The sequence below is a fragment of the Moschus berezovskii genome, chromosome 12, assembly GCF_049115385.1.
Source record: "Moschus berezovskii isolate FMDL1 chromosome 12, NW_MosBer_1.0, whole genome shotgun sequence".
In the NCBI taxonomy this organism is placed as follows: domain Eukaryota; kingdom Metazoa; phylum Chordata; class Mammalia; order Artiodactyla; family Moschidae; genus Moschus; species Moschus berezovskii.
In genome coordinates this window covers 91,629,174-91,645,344 of record NC_142471.1, presented here as the reverse complement: position 1 = coordinate 91,645,344, position 16,171 = coordinate 91,629,174, and the positions used below count along the sequence as shown (strand labels likewise).

At 47.3% G+C, this 16,171-nt stretch overlaps 1 protein-coding gene across 1 annotated transcript in view; it reads left to right on the top strand.

The window, feature by feature from the left end:
* The window catches only part of ADAM12 (ADAM metallopeptidase domain 12), a 414,517-nt gene that overhangs the window by 170,994 nt on the left and 227,352 nt on the right, over positions 1 to 16,171 (top strand). The gene's annotated exons all lie outside the window — the stretch shown is intronic.

The window sequence follows — 16,171 nt, the reverse complement described above, 5'->3', positions numbered from 1 at the left end:
GAGTTATTCCTGTTTTACAGAGCTAGCTGACCTGCCACCACACTTGAGCCTCCCTCCTCCTTACTTTCAGAGGTGGAGAAAAACACAAATCTGTGCTTAAATGCTCAGGATCCCAGTGGGCCAACAGGTGCACGAGCAACCAAGCATGTCTCTGTTCCCCCAGGCTGGGCATGTCTTGAATTTTGATACTGTCTCCACCATAGTTTGGAGCTCCCCCGGTGACTCAGTGGTAAAGAATCTGTGTAGTGCAGGAGACACTGGTTCCACCCCTGGGTAGGGAAGATCCCCTGGAGAAGGAAATGGCAACCCACTCCAGTATTCCTGCCTGGAGAATCCCACGGACAGAGGAGCCTGGTGGGCTACAGTTCATGGGGTCACAAAGAGTCGGACACGACTGAGTGACTGAGTCCCCATATGCAGTATTCTCCTTTGTAGCCTTCACAGCACTCAGCCTTTATTTGGTACCCACTGGCTACTTAGGTTATGAAAGTCATATTGTTGAACTATAAATAGCATAATTCAATCTGATTTCTAAGCCTTTATATGTTAGATCCTGTGGTTTATATGCTGTGAAATAACAGAAAAGATCCATATTGATCTCTGCCCTGTGGTTCCTGACATGGGTCTTCTAAATCTTCTGTAATTTCCAAAGTGATAAGGCCCTGGCAGCATCTTTTGTTCTGTTTGGTCTTTGACTCCAGTTCCTCAAGCAGAGCTCCTAAACCCCTTGGGATCTCCAGGGTGTTAGCAATATCTTTTGTTTTGAATGAGGCCATTCTGAATGGGCTTCTGGAGGGGAGTCTAGTCACTGGAAGATCCAGGCTTTGATTAGAAGCTTGGAACTTTCAGTCCTTTGCTCATGTAGAGGGAATCGGGGCTAGAATTGGAGTTAATGATTGACCGGGCCTATGTGATGAAATCCTTTCAAACTGTGGGGCTGGAGAAGACGCTTGGGAGTCCCTTGGACAGCAAGGAGATCAAACCAGTTAATCCTAAGGGAAATCAACCCTGAATATTCATTGGAAGGACTGATGCTGAAACTCCAATATTTTGGCCACCTGTTGTGAAGAACCAGCTCATTGGAAAAGGCCTTGATGCTGGAAAGAATGAAGGCAGGAGAAGGGGATGACAGAGGATGAGATGGTTGGATGGCATCACCGACTCAATGGACATGAGTTTGAGCAAGCTCTGGGAGATAGTGAAGGACAGGGAAGCCTGGTATATTGTAGCCCATAGGGTTGCAGGGAATCAGACACAACTTAGCAACTGAACGACAACAAATGTGATGAAGTCTCCATAAAAATGCCAATAGAAAGAGGTTCAGAGAGCTACCAGGTTAGTGAACCCATCCGTGTACTGACAGGCTACATCTCAACTCCCCAGGGATAGAACTGCCTACACTCAGGGACCTATGGACCTGATCCTGTGCGTCTCTTCATCTGGCTGGCTGGCTGTATCCTTGATCATACCCTTTATTATAAAATGAACTCATAGATGTGTTTCCCTGAGTCCTGTGAGATCTTCTAGCAAGTAAACCCAAAGATGGGAGGTTGTGGGCACCTCCGATCTTTAGCCGAGTTGGAAAGGACTTATGGGGAACGTGAGCGCCTGGAACCTGTGATTGGCATTTGTTGGGGATGGGTCTTGGGACACTGAGCCCTTCGTCTGAGGGGTCTGAGGTAACTCTGTTACTGTCAGAGTTGAACTGAATCATCGGACACCCAGTTAGTATCACAGAGAATCACCTGGTTGGGGAAAACCCCTCCACACCTGCTGTCAGAAGTGCTATGTGTCCAGTCATGTGCAAGGAGAAACAAGCGTGTTCTTCCCTCATATGGAGAGATGTTTTTATAGATTATCCCCACCCTAAAGTGATGTCTGCCTTTGTGTATCTGAGAATTGGCAGCAGCAGTTAAACTAGGCTTCAAACAAAATCACACAATCTCTTAATGTGCGATTAAAGGACAGTTTTAAGTTTCTATGGACATGCATTTTATTGTAATTGCTGTTATTTTTTCTTGCTGAAAATGTGTCTCATGATAATGATATATAATACAGAAAACATGAAAAAGCAAAAAGAAAAGAAAAAAAGAGAGAGCTGGCACGAGGTCTCATCACATGTCGGCCTATTTCCTTCCAGGCTTTTTTCTATGACTTGCTTCAGTTTGTGACCGCGGTTTGCCTTGCATAGAAAGAGTGTAAGTGCTGACTGGGGAATTTCTGTATTCAGCCTGCTCTGTGTTATCAGCTCCCTCATCAGTTTTCTTGGGAGAGCTTGCTACCCCTGGCTTATACTTTCTGTACAGTAAAATAGGTGTGTGTTTATTTTCTCATCTTGCACCTACAAAGAGAACAGTGATGTATTGCTCCTTGCTTAATCTCTCCTCGTTTCTTTTATGGAACCTTTGGGGATACAAAATTATGTATACGAACGATCATAAAATACCAAGCATGATGCATAAATACAGTTGCCACTTACCTCTTTATCTTTGGTCATAAATCAAATAGTGTTTCACTGCAGAATAAATGCAGTTCTAATGCAGGCAGGGTTCACCTTAAGCTATGCTGGGGAGGGGAGCCCCCAGTTGGAAACATTTGACTCCCAGATGTTCAATACTTAACAGACTGGTCTCCTTTCTTTTGGACTTTTGGGCCTCCTGGAGGGCCAGGCTTCGTTGTTCTCGAGTCTCCTTCGAAATGGGTCTGACTTCTGGGTCTCCACCCCTCCCTCCTTCCCGGCCCCGAGGTAGCCTGTGAAAGATGCTCCTTTCTCCCCGCCCACACGAACCACGTGGGTCCGGAGCGCCTCCTCATTGGTCTCCTGCGCCTCTCTCCATCCCTGCTCCTCTGCTTCTCCCATCAGCCCCAGTCTCTCTGCTCACACGATCCCCCCGCACACACACACCGCGACCCTTCCTGCAGCCTCTGCCTTTGCGACAGTCCCTCTTTCTCCGTCTTTACCGCCTCTCCCCTCCTCATCCTGTGATGTGGGCTCTCCCCCTGCCCTCGGGTCGCCCTCAGGGCCTTTTTCCGCCTGCTCCTCATCTGAGTCTCCCTCTCCCAGGTCTGAAATGAGGGATCCCTGGCATCTGCCTGGGCTGTGCTCCTCACCCCCTCCCTGCCCCTGGGGACCCCTTCTCTGTCACGAAGTGAACAATCCACCGTTTCGCTGGTGGAGCCCAGATCACAACTCTGCCTCACGTCTGTCTCAAAAGTTCAACCCCAGGTGCCTTGAATGGGATGTTGGAGGCCTCTGCCCAAGTAAGGTCCACACACCTCAGATGCAGCAGGAAGGTACCCGAATTCCCAGTCTTTGCTCTCCTCTCCTGCTTCTCTGGCTCTGCGGGTCATCACAGCACCTCCCGGCCCTCTGACCCCATTTCTCAAAGTCCTGTGGATTTTGCATCATAAGTAATCCTCATGTTCTTTTCCCTCTGTTTTACTGCTGTTTCCTAATTCCAACCTCTGCCATTTTTCCCCTGGGCCACGGGAGTAGCTGTCTGGCTCTCGGAGCAGTTCTAGCGTCACTGGCCTGTTTCCCTTTAAGTGTGTCCGCTGATGACCTGTTAGATGCATAACATGAGGGACGAAATTAATGTGAGGCTAAAAAAATTAAAGGCTGACACCTATGTTTACGACTGATTGAACCAGTCCATCCTAAAGGAAATCAACCCTGAATATTCATTGGAAGGACTGATGCTGACGTTGAAGTTCCAATACTTTGGCTGCCTGATGTGAAGAGCTGACTCATTAGAAATGACCCTGATGCTGGGAGGGATTGGGGGCAGGAGGAGAAGGGGATGACAGAGGATGAGATGGTTATATGGCATCACCCATTCTATGGACATGAATTTGAGCATACTCCAGGAGACAGTGAAGGACAGGGAAGCCTAGCATGTTGCAGTCCTTGAGTCTCAAAGAGTTGGACACAACTTAGTGACTGAACAACTACCTGTGTTTGTGGAATCTGCAGCTGCTAGCGAAGGAGACAAGGAGGGGGCAGTGTTGGGTCTGGTTTGGTTTCAGTCGTATGGATGAATTTGTTTCCTACTGGCAGCTTGAATAAATTATCTTAAACGCAGAGGTTCCTGGGGGCTGTATGAGAGAATCCTCGCCTTTTCCAGCTTTAGAGGTTGCCCAAATTCCTTAACTCTTGGCCCTGTGCTCCCTCTTCAAAGCCAGCAGAGTATAATCTAACCTCTCTGACTCTGACCCTCCTGCCTGTCTCTTGTAAAGACCCTTTGTGATTACATGGGACCATCCAGGTAATCCAGGATAATTTCTTGCCTTAAGATCCTGAATTTAATTTCATTATCAAAGTCCCTTTGTCAGGTAAAATAGCAAATTGTGCTCAGTCACTCAGTCCTACCTGACTCTTGTGACCCCTTGGACTGTAGCCCACCAGGCTCCTCTGTTCACGAGATTTCCCCGCCAAGAATACTGGCATGGGTTAACATTTCCTCCTCCAGGAGATCTTCCCAACCCAGGGATCAAACTCAGGTCTCCTGCATCTCCTACACTGGCAGGCAGATTCTTTACCATTGAGCCACCTGGGAATCCCCATAAAATAGCATATAGGTTGCAGTGCCTAGGACATGGACATCTTGGAAGGGATAGCTTTATTTAGCTTGTGATGGGGTAACGAGGTAAGGGGATACTCATATCAAGAACTACATGAATTCTGCAATGTCTGCTAGACAAGAGGAAAGGCACCTGGATGTAAGTTTGAAATTCAAGCTGGAAAAAACAATTGGGGATCTAAAGAACATGATTTGGCTCATAGATTGGCTCACCTGAAGAAACAAGATATGGAATAAAAGCGGGGCAAGGACCAAGCCCTGTATCCCTCTGTTTCCCTAACACGCTGAGATGGAAGAGAGGAGGATCCCACAAAGAAGGAGGAAAGGGAGATGCTGGGAGGTGGGAACGAAACCTGGACCCTGGCAGTGCCTGTTGCAAGAAAAGGGAGGGCGGTGTCCTTGGCACCTGGGGTAATCGGTCACCTTGGTGCCCCGGGAGTGGAGCCAGGTATCTCCTTGCAGCAGGTGAGGAGGGGCAAAGAACAAGGAAGTCGACTTGAGAGACAATTCTGAGTCGAGATGCCGATGGTGGGGTGGGAGCCAGCTCTGGAGACAGAGATGGGTCTGTTTAAAGAGGGATGTTATTGAAGCATATTTGATGAGAAGGACCCCTTAGCTTGAGTTGTTTGTTTCTGCTGATATCTTATTTCTGTCCCCTTTATTTCCTCCTAAGATTTTTACATTTCTAGAAAAGCATCACTGTTATGGAACCACTAAGAGAAGGTCCAGTGTTCCAACGCAGAGAAAGTAACCCTAGCAAACTTTCAGTAACCTCAGCTTAGTGAAGTAGAATGCCCTGTTCTAACAAACCCCACCCTCCAGGAGGTTGAAGTAGTACCATTTTTTAAACTTAAGCTACTAAGGGGCAAGAATACACATATAGGTTGTATACAGCAGGCAAAAGTCAGAAGAGGACTCGTGGAGGATTCTTCCATTAACAGAGGAATGCACCAAAGAATTCTTTTTGAATTATATCATGCAATCTATTCTTTTTAGGATAGGATTGTTTCTTTTCTTAGTTTCCTTTCTTTTTAAGTTTTTTTTTAATTGAAGCATAATTGATTTATTAACTATGTCAGTTTCAGGCGTAAAGCAAAGTAATTCAGTTATATGCATATATTTATTCCTTTTCAGATTCTTTTCCCATGTAGATTATTACAAAGTGCTGAGTAGAGTTCCCTGTACTGTACAGTAGGTCCTGGTCAGTTGTCTGTTTTCTGTAGAGTCATGTGTACCTGTTAATCCCAAACTCCTATTTTATCTCCTCATTCCCACTTTCCCCTTTGGTGACCATCAGTTTCTTTTCTGTGTCTCTGTGTCTGCTTATGATTTGTATATAAATTCATTTGTATCATTTTTTTAAGACTCCACATATAAGCAATATCTTAATATAATGTTTTTGGTTGCTAAAAGTCAACTCACAACCTTTTAAAGTGAAATCCCTTGCAATTGACATCGGACCGAAGCCTCTTAGATTTTATGTATGTCCTTCCTCAACAGAAAGTTAATGAAAAAAAAAAAGACAGCTCTAAAGGATTGAGTGCAATATTGAATTAAATAGCAATTTAAAGCTTACAGACATTAATATATATGAAATATACAAAATTATAAGTAACTTTATATGTTATAAATAAATTATAATAATTTTATAATATAAAATTTTAATATATTCTTGTATAATATGTAAAAATCAAGGGCAAAGAGCAAATGGTACAGTGGAAAAAGTATGATCAGCATAAATATACTCAATCTATAGAGAACTTTGAAAATCGAGAGACTAGTCACACGGAAATAAAAACTGGCTTAAGACAATCACAGAAAGCACAATGATTGCTGAATATGTGGGACTGTTGACATTTACTTCTGCTTGACTGCATATTCAGATGAGGGCCTTGTTTCATTCATCACATAGGCAGAGATGAAAAGACTCCTAATTCAGTGTCGATGAGTTTTCAGGGAAGTAGGTAGACTCCAACGTAAACTGGAAGAATGGAAATTAGGCACCCTTTGGTAGAGCAGTTTGGCAATGAATATTAACACTCTTAAGCATCTCTGTACCTATTGACTCAGCAATTATACATCAGGGACTTATTTTTAAGGAAAGTGGCTAATGTATTTCAAGACATATGCAAAAGGATATTCATTGCAGTGTGGTTATGATATTTGCTAAAGGTGTATTTATTGACTGTCAACGAAGAGTCAGGAGCAGTGTTGGGTGCAGAGGAGGTCATGGGTGAGGGGCGAGTGGATACTTCCCTGCCCTGAATTCCTGTCCTCTGCACCCTGCGTATGAGGGACAGACACATGAAGGGGCCGTAACAGCGCAGTGCTAATGCTACATGATCGCAGAGAGGCCCCTGACACCTGCCCGGGGCTTGGAGGGTCAGGACCAGACAGTGTCCAGTGAAGGCTTCCTAGAAGTTATATCCCAGCCAAGATGGAGCAGATCAGTGAGAGCTGGCCACGTGTAAAGGAGAGTTGGGGCTTCCCCGGTCCACCTTCTGCATTGCAGAACACACAGGTTCAATTGCTGGGTCAGGAAGATCCCCTGGAGGAGGATCATGGTAACCCACTCCAGTATTCTTGCCTGGAAAATCCCACGGACAGAGGAGGCTGGCAGGCCACAGTCCTTGAGGTCGCAAAGAGTCAGACGCCAGTGAGTGACTGAGCACGCACGCACGCACGCACACACACACGCACGCACGCACACACACACGCGCGCGAGGGGTGGAACTGGCCAGGCTCGGGGATGCCGACTGGCACGCTGGGGATGAACACGATGCCTGAGAAGCACCGTCCCATGCACGTGGACCTTGGGGTGTGAGCCAGCAGCAGGTCAGGAAAGCCTTGGAAGGCCGGCTTTCACACTTCAACAGTGAGAACCAATGAATGAAATCAATGAGAGATGAAAACCTCACCTCAGAGCGTTTGCTAGACTAGAAAGCAGATTTCACCTGCACCTCAGGCATGAGCGTGAGAAGGGGCAACATTGCTAAGGAAAATGTGAGTGCTGCAACTGCAGGAAGAGAGGGTGAAAGAAATGGGGGATGGGGGTCGAGAAAGGGAATGCACACGTGGGGGAGAGCTGAAAACATCTCTGAGATGCGGATTAATCTTCTCCCAAGTGTATTCTTGGGGACTTGAAATGTCTGCTCTGTCACGTTTCTCTATTTAATATATATTGCCTTTGCAATTCTAAAAAGCATTGAAAAACTATTATGTATGAAGTCATTACAATGAATGAAAAGTTTTAACCCACCTAACAAAACATACCCTTCAGCTTGTTGAGAAGGAGCAGAACCTGTCAAACCCAAAGCTGAGCCGAGGGGCCACAGGAACCAAACGAGACGTGGACTTGGTTTCTACACGTTTTCTCCGAAGGAAGATTAAGAGCCTACAGGTCCCTTAAGAGTGTCTGCCCCTCACCATCCTTCTCTGTCTGTCCCCAGTCCCTGCCTGCCTCCACGGCTGGAGGATGCTCAGAAAGCACCCACGTTTGGTGGTCCTTGAATGAGGAAACCCCTGGGCTCCATGTTTCATGAATATGGTTATCCCAGGGGGGTTATTTTTTCCTGGGCAAACAGGGAAATCGCAGAAAGGTACTGGATTTTTCCTTCTTCGTGCATTGATTTTTGAATGGTCAACCTTGTTGACCCTTGTATTACAAGGTAACCTTTGTATTGCAAGGTACCAACCCTTGTATTCACTGCCGATAAGATTCTTGGTCTTAAGATTATTCTATAAAGCCCCACTCTGCATCATCACTGGACCTAGAAATAGATTTATTATGTACTTGCAAAGAAGACAGCCTTTTTCATTTAAAGAACAGAAGCTGCTTGGGCACAGCAGAAGAGCCATGCACAGGTGGGTGGGCTGGCCTGTCTTGACTGTGGATCGCAATTTATGGGCAGAAAAATGAACTCAAAGCCCACCCTTCCTCCTGATAATCCCAACTTGAAAACACCAGGAGGAAGGACAAATATGTGTAACTAAGTATTTCATTTAGTATGAAATTGTCCCACATTTCTGGAGGGTAAAAATACCCTACCAGAAACATGATGTCTAATTATCTGGTTTCATTCTCGTATGAAATACAGTCAAGAAGAGGGTGTTTTCCATTTAAATATTTCTAAAAACCATGTGTTTAAAAATATGACTAAACCTTCTTAGGGCTTTTTTAAAATTAAATCCAAGCCCCACATCATCATTTGAAGTTACTTTTCAGAAGTCTGTTTTGCTTCTGTTCCTTCAGCTTCCAGTTCTTGGATTTGAATGAAATGATCTCTCAGACTCTTGCATTTAATGGAAGTTGAATGGAGGAAAAATTTTAGGTTGCATTTAATGGAGCAAAAACTCTCATGTTCCAAGTGTCAAGTCTTCATGGATGCTAATTGCCATAAGTTGGGGCATTCTTAAGATTTTGGAAAGTTTCAGTCAAGATCTCAACATCCTTCATAATCAGAGAAATACAAATCAAAACCACAATGAGATACCATTTCACACCAGTCAGAATGGCTGCTATCCAAAAGTCTACATGCAATAAATGCTGGAGAGGGTGTGGAGAAAAGAGAACCCTCTTACACTGTTGGTGGGAATGCAAACTAGTACAGCCACTATGGAGAACAGTGTGGAGATTCCTCAAAAAACTGGAAATAGAACTGCCATATGATCCAGCAATCGCACTCCTGGGCATACACACTGAGGAAACCAGAATTGAAAGAGACACATGTACTCCAATGTTCATTGCAGCACTGTTTATAATAGCCAGGACATGGAAGCAACCTAGATGTCCATCTGCAGACGAATGGATAAGAAAGCTTTGGTACATATACACAATGGAGTATTTTTCAGCCATCAAAAAGAATGCATTTGAATCAGTTTTAATGAGGTGAATGAAATTGGAGCCAATTATACAGAGTGAAGTAAGCCAGAAAGAAGAACATCAATACTGTATACTAACGCATATATATGGAATTTAGAAAGATGGTAACCTGAACCCTGTATACGAGACTGCAAAAGAGACATAGGCATATAGAACAGTCTTTGGGACTCTGTGGGAGAGGGTGAAGGTGGGATGATTGGGGAGAAGGGCATTGTAGCATGTATATTATCATAAGTGACCAGTCCAGGTCCGACGCATGATACAGGATGCTTGGGGCTGGTGCACGGGGATGACATGGAGGGAGGATATGGGGAAGAGGGAGGTGGGAGGGGGCTTCAAGAAGGAACTCATGGACACCTGGGGCGGATTCATGTCAATGTATGGCAAAACCAACCAATATATTAATGTAAGGTAATTTGCCTCCAATAAAATAAATTAAAAAAAAAAAAAGATCTTTTGGCTTTGTGAAGAGGCCCTGGGCAGGGTTGGGGCAAGCAGGGGTCTCAAGTGGTCTGAGGGCCGGCTGCCCCTATTAAGCCTCTCCTCTCTGCCTTTCAATGGGTGCTGGGGGAGTCTGGGGTTGTCCTCAGCCCCCTCTTCCTCCCTTGGCTTGTGGCAGCTCCTCCCTTCCCAGACCACAGGCCCTGAGTCAGGGGTGTCATCACAGGAAGGCATCCGCCCACAGCTCCCCCAGGGACCTCAAGACTCAGAGAAATGTGAAGGGCAGGTCTCTGCAGAGCTGCCCGCCCTCTGTCCAGGACTGTTCCTTCTTTCCTCCTCCCTGCTTCCAGCTCTCTTTCATCCTCACAAAAGTGTCACAATCTATGGTTTTCTCCCTCTTTCCTTCCTAGTGTCATGAGGTTGTCAGGAGGATTAGTCAGTGGGTCCCTGGGAAGGAAGAGTGAAAGTAACTGGAGGTTGATGGGAGACTCTCTCCAAACCTATCACTTTGTACTATGAGACGGCTGCTGCTGCAAGCCGTTGCTTCTCAAACTTGAACTTGCCTGCATATTACTGGGGATATTGTTAAAATGCAGATTCTGAGTCAGTAGGGCTGGGGCGAGACCTGAGAACCTGTGTTTCTGACAAGCTCCCAGGCAGTACACAGGCTGCCGGCCCATGCTTTGAATAGCAAGCGTGCTGCTTACAAAGGGTGCTCTGCTTGAACGTCAAGGAGCTGATCTCTGCAGGGCTCGGCTGAGGTCCTGGGATGTGGTCTGTACATAATAATGTACTTGAAGATGGCGATGGAGATTATCTTAACGGTGGTGATGGTGCTGGTGAAGATGATGGTGATGGTGGTGTTGGGGATGGTGGTGAAGGTGAAGGTGATGATAATGGTGGTGATGAGGAGGATGGTAGTAAGGGAAGTGGAGCTGCTGATGGTGATGACAGATAATACTGGGAAACATTTATCCCTATAAAAACACCATCAAAGAATAATCCTCCGGTCAACGTTGGCTACTGTTTTCATTTGCTGAGTACTTACTATATGCCAAGCACCCTGTGTGCCTCTTCTTATTTAACCTTCGCAGCAATCTTGGGGGGTGTGGTTATTAATCCCGTTTTACAGATGCAGAAACTGTCTTGCCCAAGGTCACTCGGTGAGAGGGGACAGTGGGATTCATCCTCAGGGCCACCAGATTCCACCATGCAGCGTGTGGCGGTCTGCTCGAGAGGCCCTCAGACTCTCCATCCGAGTGGCCGGCGGGCAGGACAGCTTCCGGGCGGTGTCTCCCTCTCCACACGGAAGCTCCCACCAGGAGAGCAGGGCACTCACCAGCCGCGTCCACATGCACCTCTGTCTGCTCGCTCCCACTCCTGTTCCTGGACTCACACGTCCTTCCCACATGGCTCTGCTTCTGTCCTGCAGAGATGTGGTCAGGCAGACGTCCAGGGACTGAATAGTAGTGCTGGACCCATGGGAGCTCACACAGAGCTCATTGTGACGTCCAGCAAGCCTCTGTCTGTAACCAGTCTCTGCCACATGAACACAGAGCCTGATCCTGGCTTGCAGGCACTGTCCGTGCCAGGCTCCCAGGTCTGCAGCTGGTCCCATGAGACGCCCATTCCCCCTGCCTCCAAGGGTGCTCGCATTGAACCCTCACTGCCGAGTTCAGGTTTCAGGGGGGACTTCACTCCACAACCTTGTTTCTGTTAAAGTTATGGAAAGCTTCCCCTTCGTTCCATGTGGGAGGTAGGCTGGAGTTACTGTGCAGTGGACGCTTACATCCTGTTGTTAGGTTGTTGGAACGGTCGCTTTGGGACCCCGGGAATTCCTCGTTGTGATTTCAGAGAGCTCAGAGAGTAGCAGGGCTTCCAGCCTCATTTCCATGAGCTGTGGTTCATAGGAAGTCTTTTGCTGATTTTGGTGGTAAAAGCTGAAAATGTACAGAAGCCCCAGCTGTTACTGGGCTGGCGGATAAGACCAGCCTGCTTTGCGAAGCGGGCTCCCCCGCCGTCATTTTGCACCCTGAATGTGGGCTCGCTTCCACCCCATGTGTGAGATGCACAGGCCTCCACCCACTTACCCAGAGAAGCCTGGCTTCCGCTGAAAAGTTGGAGCCAACTGATTCCCCAAATATTAATAATCAGGCGAATAAAACAAGGATCAGCCACATTCTTGTCCTGACCTTACACCCCTTTGCTGTGTGATCTTGAACAGTTTCCTTTACCTCTCTGGCCTTGTTTCGTCACATATAAAATGAGGACAATTAACTAGAAGATTGCAGAGATCAGTCAGCTTTGAAACTCTGTGACTGCCAGGTCATGCTCACTGAGTGTGTGACATATTTTTAAATAATTCCTTTCTCATTATTTCACCTCCGCCTTCTGGCTTTGAAATCTCAGGATGCAAAAACATATAATCTGTACATAATGCTTTAACTCAGGCAACTAGCTCTCATCCTCCCTCTCCAGGGGGCTTGGGTCAATAGAGTGAGATCTGAACAACTAGGAACGTCCCTCATCCCCAGAGGAGCATCCTCATCTCTGCTACCAGGATAGCATCTCCTGAGAGCAGTGGGGACAGTGGAATCAGGGGGCTGCCCTCATCTGTCTCCTATCAGATGTCTCTGTGCGGCAGCAGCTGTGGACAGTGACCCTGGGATCACCCAAAGGCCCACCGGGGAGCTGCCCTCCCACCCCCCCAGGAGTCGGGATGTCCGGGATCTGAGCTGGGGTGGGGTCACAAGGTCTGCTCTGAGGTCACCGAGCTGGGTTCACATCCAGGCTCCAGACTGTCAGCCAGCCTCCCCGTGAAGCATTTCTCATCGATAGAACTGAGCATCTTCCCATGGGATGCTCTGCGGGCTCTTGGAGGTACCGCTGTCAGCTCTGGCCTCCTGTGGACCAGGAGCCCAGGAACCCCAGTTGTTATCATCACACCCAAAGGAGCCACATTCACCCCACTCTCAGCTCTCCTCTCCCTCCAGCCTCCGGAGTTCACACCCAGCCTTAGTCACTTTGACCATAGGCCCTGGTGTGCATGTGTGCTGGGTCTGCCATTGGCACATCTGACATCGTAGGGTGGTGTGCAAGGAGCCTGTAGGCCGCTTCTCCCGCCGTGTGGGGTGCACGCGCGGGGTGCAGCTGAGGGCATGCTCCTAGCGTGGCCTGCTCTTACCGTTCTCTTTCAGATTTGAGTCGTGCCCTTTTAGAAATTGTATATACACACCCTAAGGTTTTCAACTCAGACACTCAAGGATGTTTAAAATGGAAAGCTATTCTCCACTTTACCACAGATAGTGTGTTTGCCAAAGACAGACCACAGTGGGACTTCCAAGGAGAAAGAACACCCATTCCCAATCAGAGTTCGTTTTCTCAGTACTGATAACCTCAGCTGATTTGCATGAACAGAAGAATGTGACCAGCAGAAGCTGAAACGTGAGAAAATCTTCCTTGCAATCAAGTTTTGAATCTACGTCAGAGCGTTCTGCTCTCAACTTAATAAGGAAGCAAGAATTAGATTACATCATACAAGGTTATTTGGATTTGCATGCCTTATAGGCAAACGACCTCCCCCAGATTGTATCCGATCTAAATGGAAGGACTTGTGAAAATGTCTGAACCATAAATTGATTGGAAAACTGGCAGAGGGAAAATGAAGAATTTTTTTTTTTTTTTAATAAAGCCTTTGCAGTAGATTTGCCAGAACTGCGCTTTCTGCATCTCTAGGGAACGAAGGAACAATTAGTAAGTATGATGGATCAGCTGACAAAGGCTTTTTTTTCCTTGGCTCTGTGTGAAACGATGGAAAATTTCTTATTGCAAGTCTAATTTCCCAAGAAATCAGAGTATGTATTGAATAAAGGCTGAGGTCTCTGAGGAGAGTCACAAAGCAGCTCTGAGTGGGAGAGTGAGCGCATGCAGACAGGAAGCTGCCTGCTTTTATCAGCTGCCTCTCACACTATGAAAGTGTGAAATTACGGGTGCTCAGCAGTCTCTGCTATCATTGACCGTCCTGAAAACTGAAGTCCCTACTGTGATGTCTGTCCCCTTTATGGTTAGAAAACAACCCAGAAATTCAGGGTGAGAGCCCCACAGTAGAAGCGGTAGGCGAGTGTCTGGGTCAGCATGCTGGTCAGACCCACGGAAGCCTCCATCCATCCCCTGGAGGAGGTCATGGCAACCCACTCCCGCATTCTTACCTAGAATATCCCATGGACAGAGGAGCCTGGTGGGCCATGGTCCACGGGGTCGCAGAAGAGTCAGACATGATTTAGCAACTAAACAGTGACAAACTGTTTGTAAAATGTGTTTATGTCTTGGGCTTTGATCCCTGGGTCTGGAAGATTGCCCTGGAGAAGGGAATGGCAACCCACTCCGGTATTCTTGCCTGGGAAATCCCATGGACAGGAGTCTGTCGAACACCAGCCGGCCCTGTGGCTGCGGGGCCCTGGGAACGTCCCTCTGCAGGAAGAGATACTGTAAGCTTGTGCACTCAGCGCTTACTGTGAGTCAGGACCGTGCTCAGCTCTTTCTCTGACAGCCCAGTGGGGTAAGTACCTCATTTTTAGATGAGGAAAGTGATGCTAAGGGGTTTGCCCAAGGACACACAGCTGGGAGCAGAGCCCCACCTTAGAAGCCTGTCCATTCAATTTCATGTAAGAACTCAGAGGCAAATTTCCCTGGACACGACGATGCTTTTTTAGCAGGGATAACGGTGTGCTGCCTGGCACCTATCTACAAACGGTTTATGCAGAAGCCCAGAATATACCATCAATGATCCCAGAGGCGAGGCGCCGATGAGCTGTCCCTCTGATTGAATGTGTCCCCCTTGTTTCAAGAATGACAGTGACCATGATTTCATGTAATACATGCATTGGCAAGTGCCAGGCAGCAAGCATCGCGGCTCAAGAGGCTAAACTCAACCTCTGAGGGCCTCAGGAGACAGCCCTCCGGAGAGGGGGCTTCTGATGGACCACTGGTGGCTGCCCCCGGGGGACTCCTTGAGGCCCAGCCCGGGTTCCTGGTTCTGAGGCTCTCCGAGCGTTCACTCAGAGAGATCAACAGTGGCGTCGAGGAGTGGGGACGCTCCTGTTTCCACTTTGGATTTGTGACCGTTTGGGTGATCGGCTGTCTTTACACTGACAGTTAATTCTCTTTAGCATGATGGTTTCAGAGCACCCAGCCCAGCCTGCTTGCCCTTTGGGAAGAGTGAAGGCGATCTAGTCCCCAGGCCAAGAGGAGATGAGACTCCAGGCCTTTGCCTTTCACACCTGCCTCCCACTCCCCCGGGACAGATGGCCGCCCCCTCCCCTTCTGCGATGCACGTGAAGGATGAGCAGCAACTCCCAGGCCAAATTCCTTTTCCTTAAGTGAGAGAGAAAAGACAGATGGCGAAGAGTTTATTTTAGGTATTTTAACCTTGTCCACATGTTTTAGCCTTATAAAAAAAGAGTGGAAACTGGCACATATTAAAAATCACCCATAATCCAATAACTTAAGCATAACTATTGTTATTTTATATGTTCCCTTCAGAACGCTTGTATGTATATACATTACATCAGAATGTTAACATGACTTGCATCCTTCTTTTTTTTTAAACATACCATATGTAGGTTGCTGCTTAATCCTCCAAACCACAGTCTTTAATGCCTGAGAACTAGTTCATTAGCTCATTTGCCATCTCTTTGAGCCATTCTTCTGTTACTGGGCATCTATTGTGTCTGACTTTTGTTAATATAAACTCTGCTGTGATGAGGGCTTCCCTGGCAGTTCAGCGGTAAAGAACCCGCCTGCCAATGCAGGAGACTTGGGTTCAATCCTTGAGTCAGAAGAATCCCCTGGAGAAGGAGAGGGCAACCCACCCCAGTATTCTTGCATGGGAAATCCCATGGACAGAGGAGCCTGGCAGGGCTACAGTCCACGAGGTCACAAAAAATCTGGACATGACTGATTGACTAAACAACGGCTTACTGGAATGAACACTGCTGTGACACACGCTCTGAAGGACAGCTCAGCATTTTCCCGAGACAGAGTCACAGGTCGTACGTTGGGACAAGAAAAGTTCTGGATGTGTTTTGTCAGATTGTTCTCCATGGGGCTATGTGATCTCTACTCTGGTGATGTGGATGGCCTGTGTGTCATTGCATAAAGGGGTAGGATCGGAATGTCTTCCCGAAGCCCCTGGGCCTCAGAGACCTGCTGGAGAAGTGTGATCAGAGCTGCTGCTTTCCCTGCCCTGAGGCACTGATCACAGGAAGTC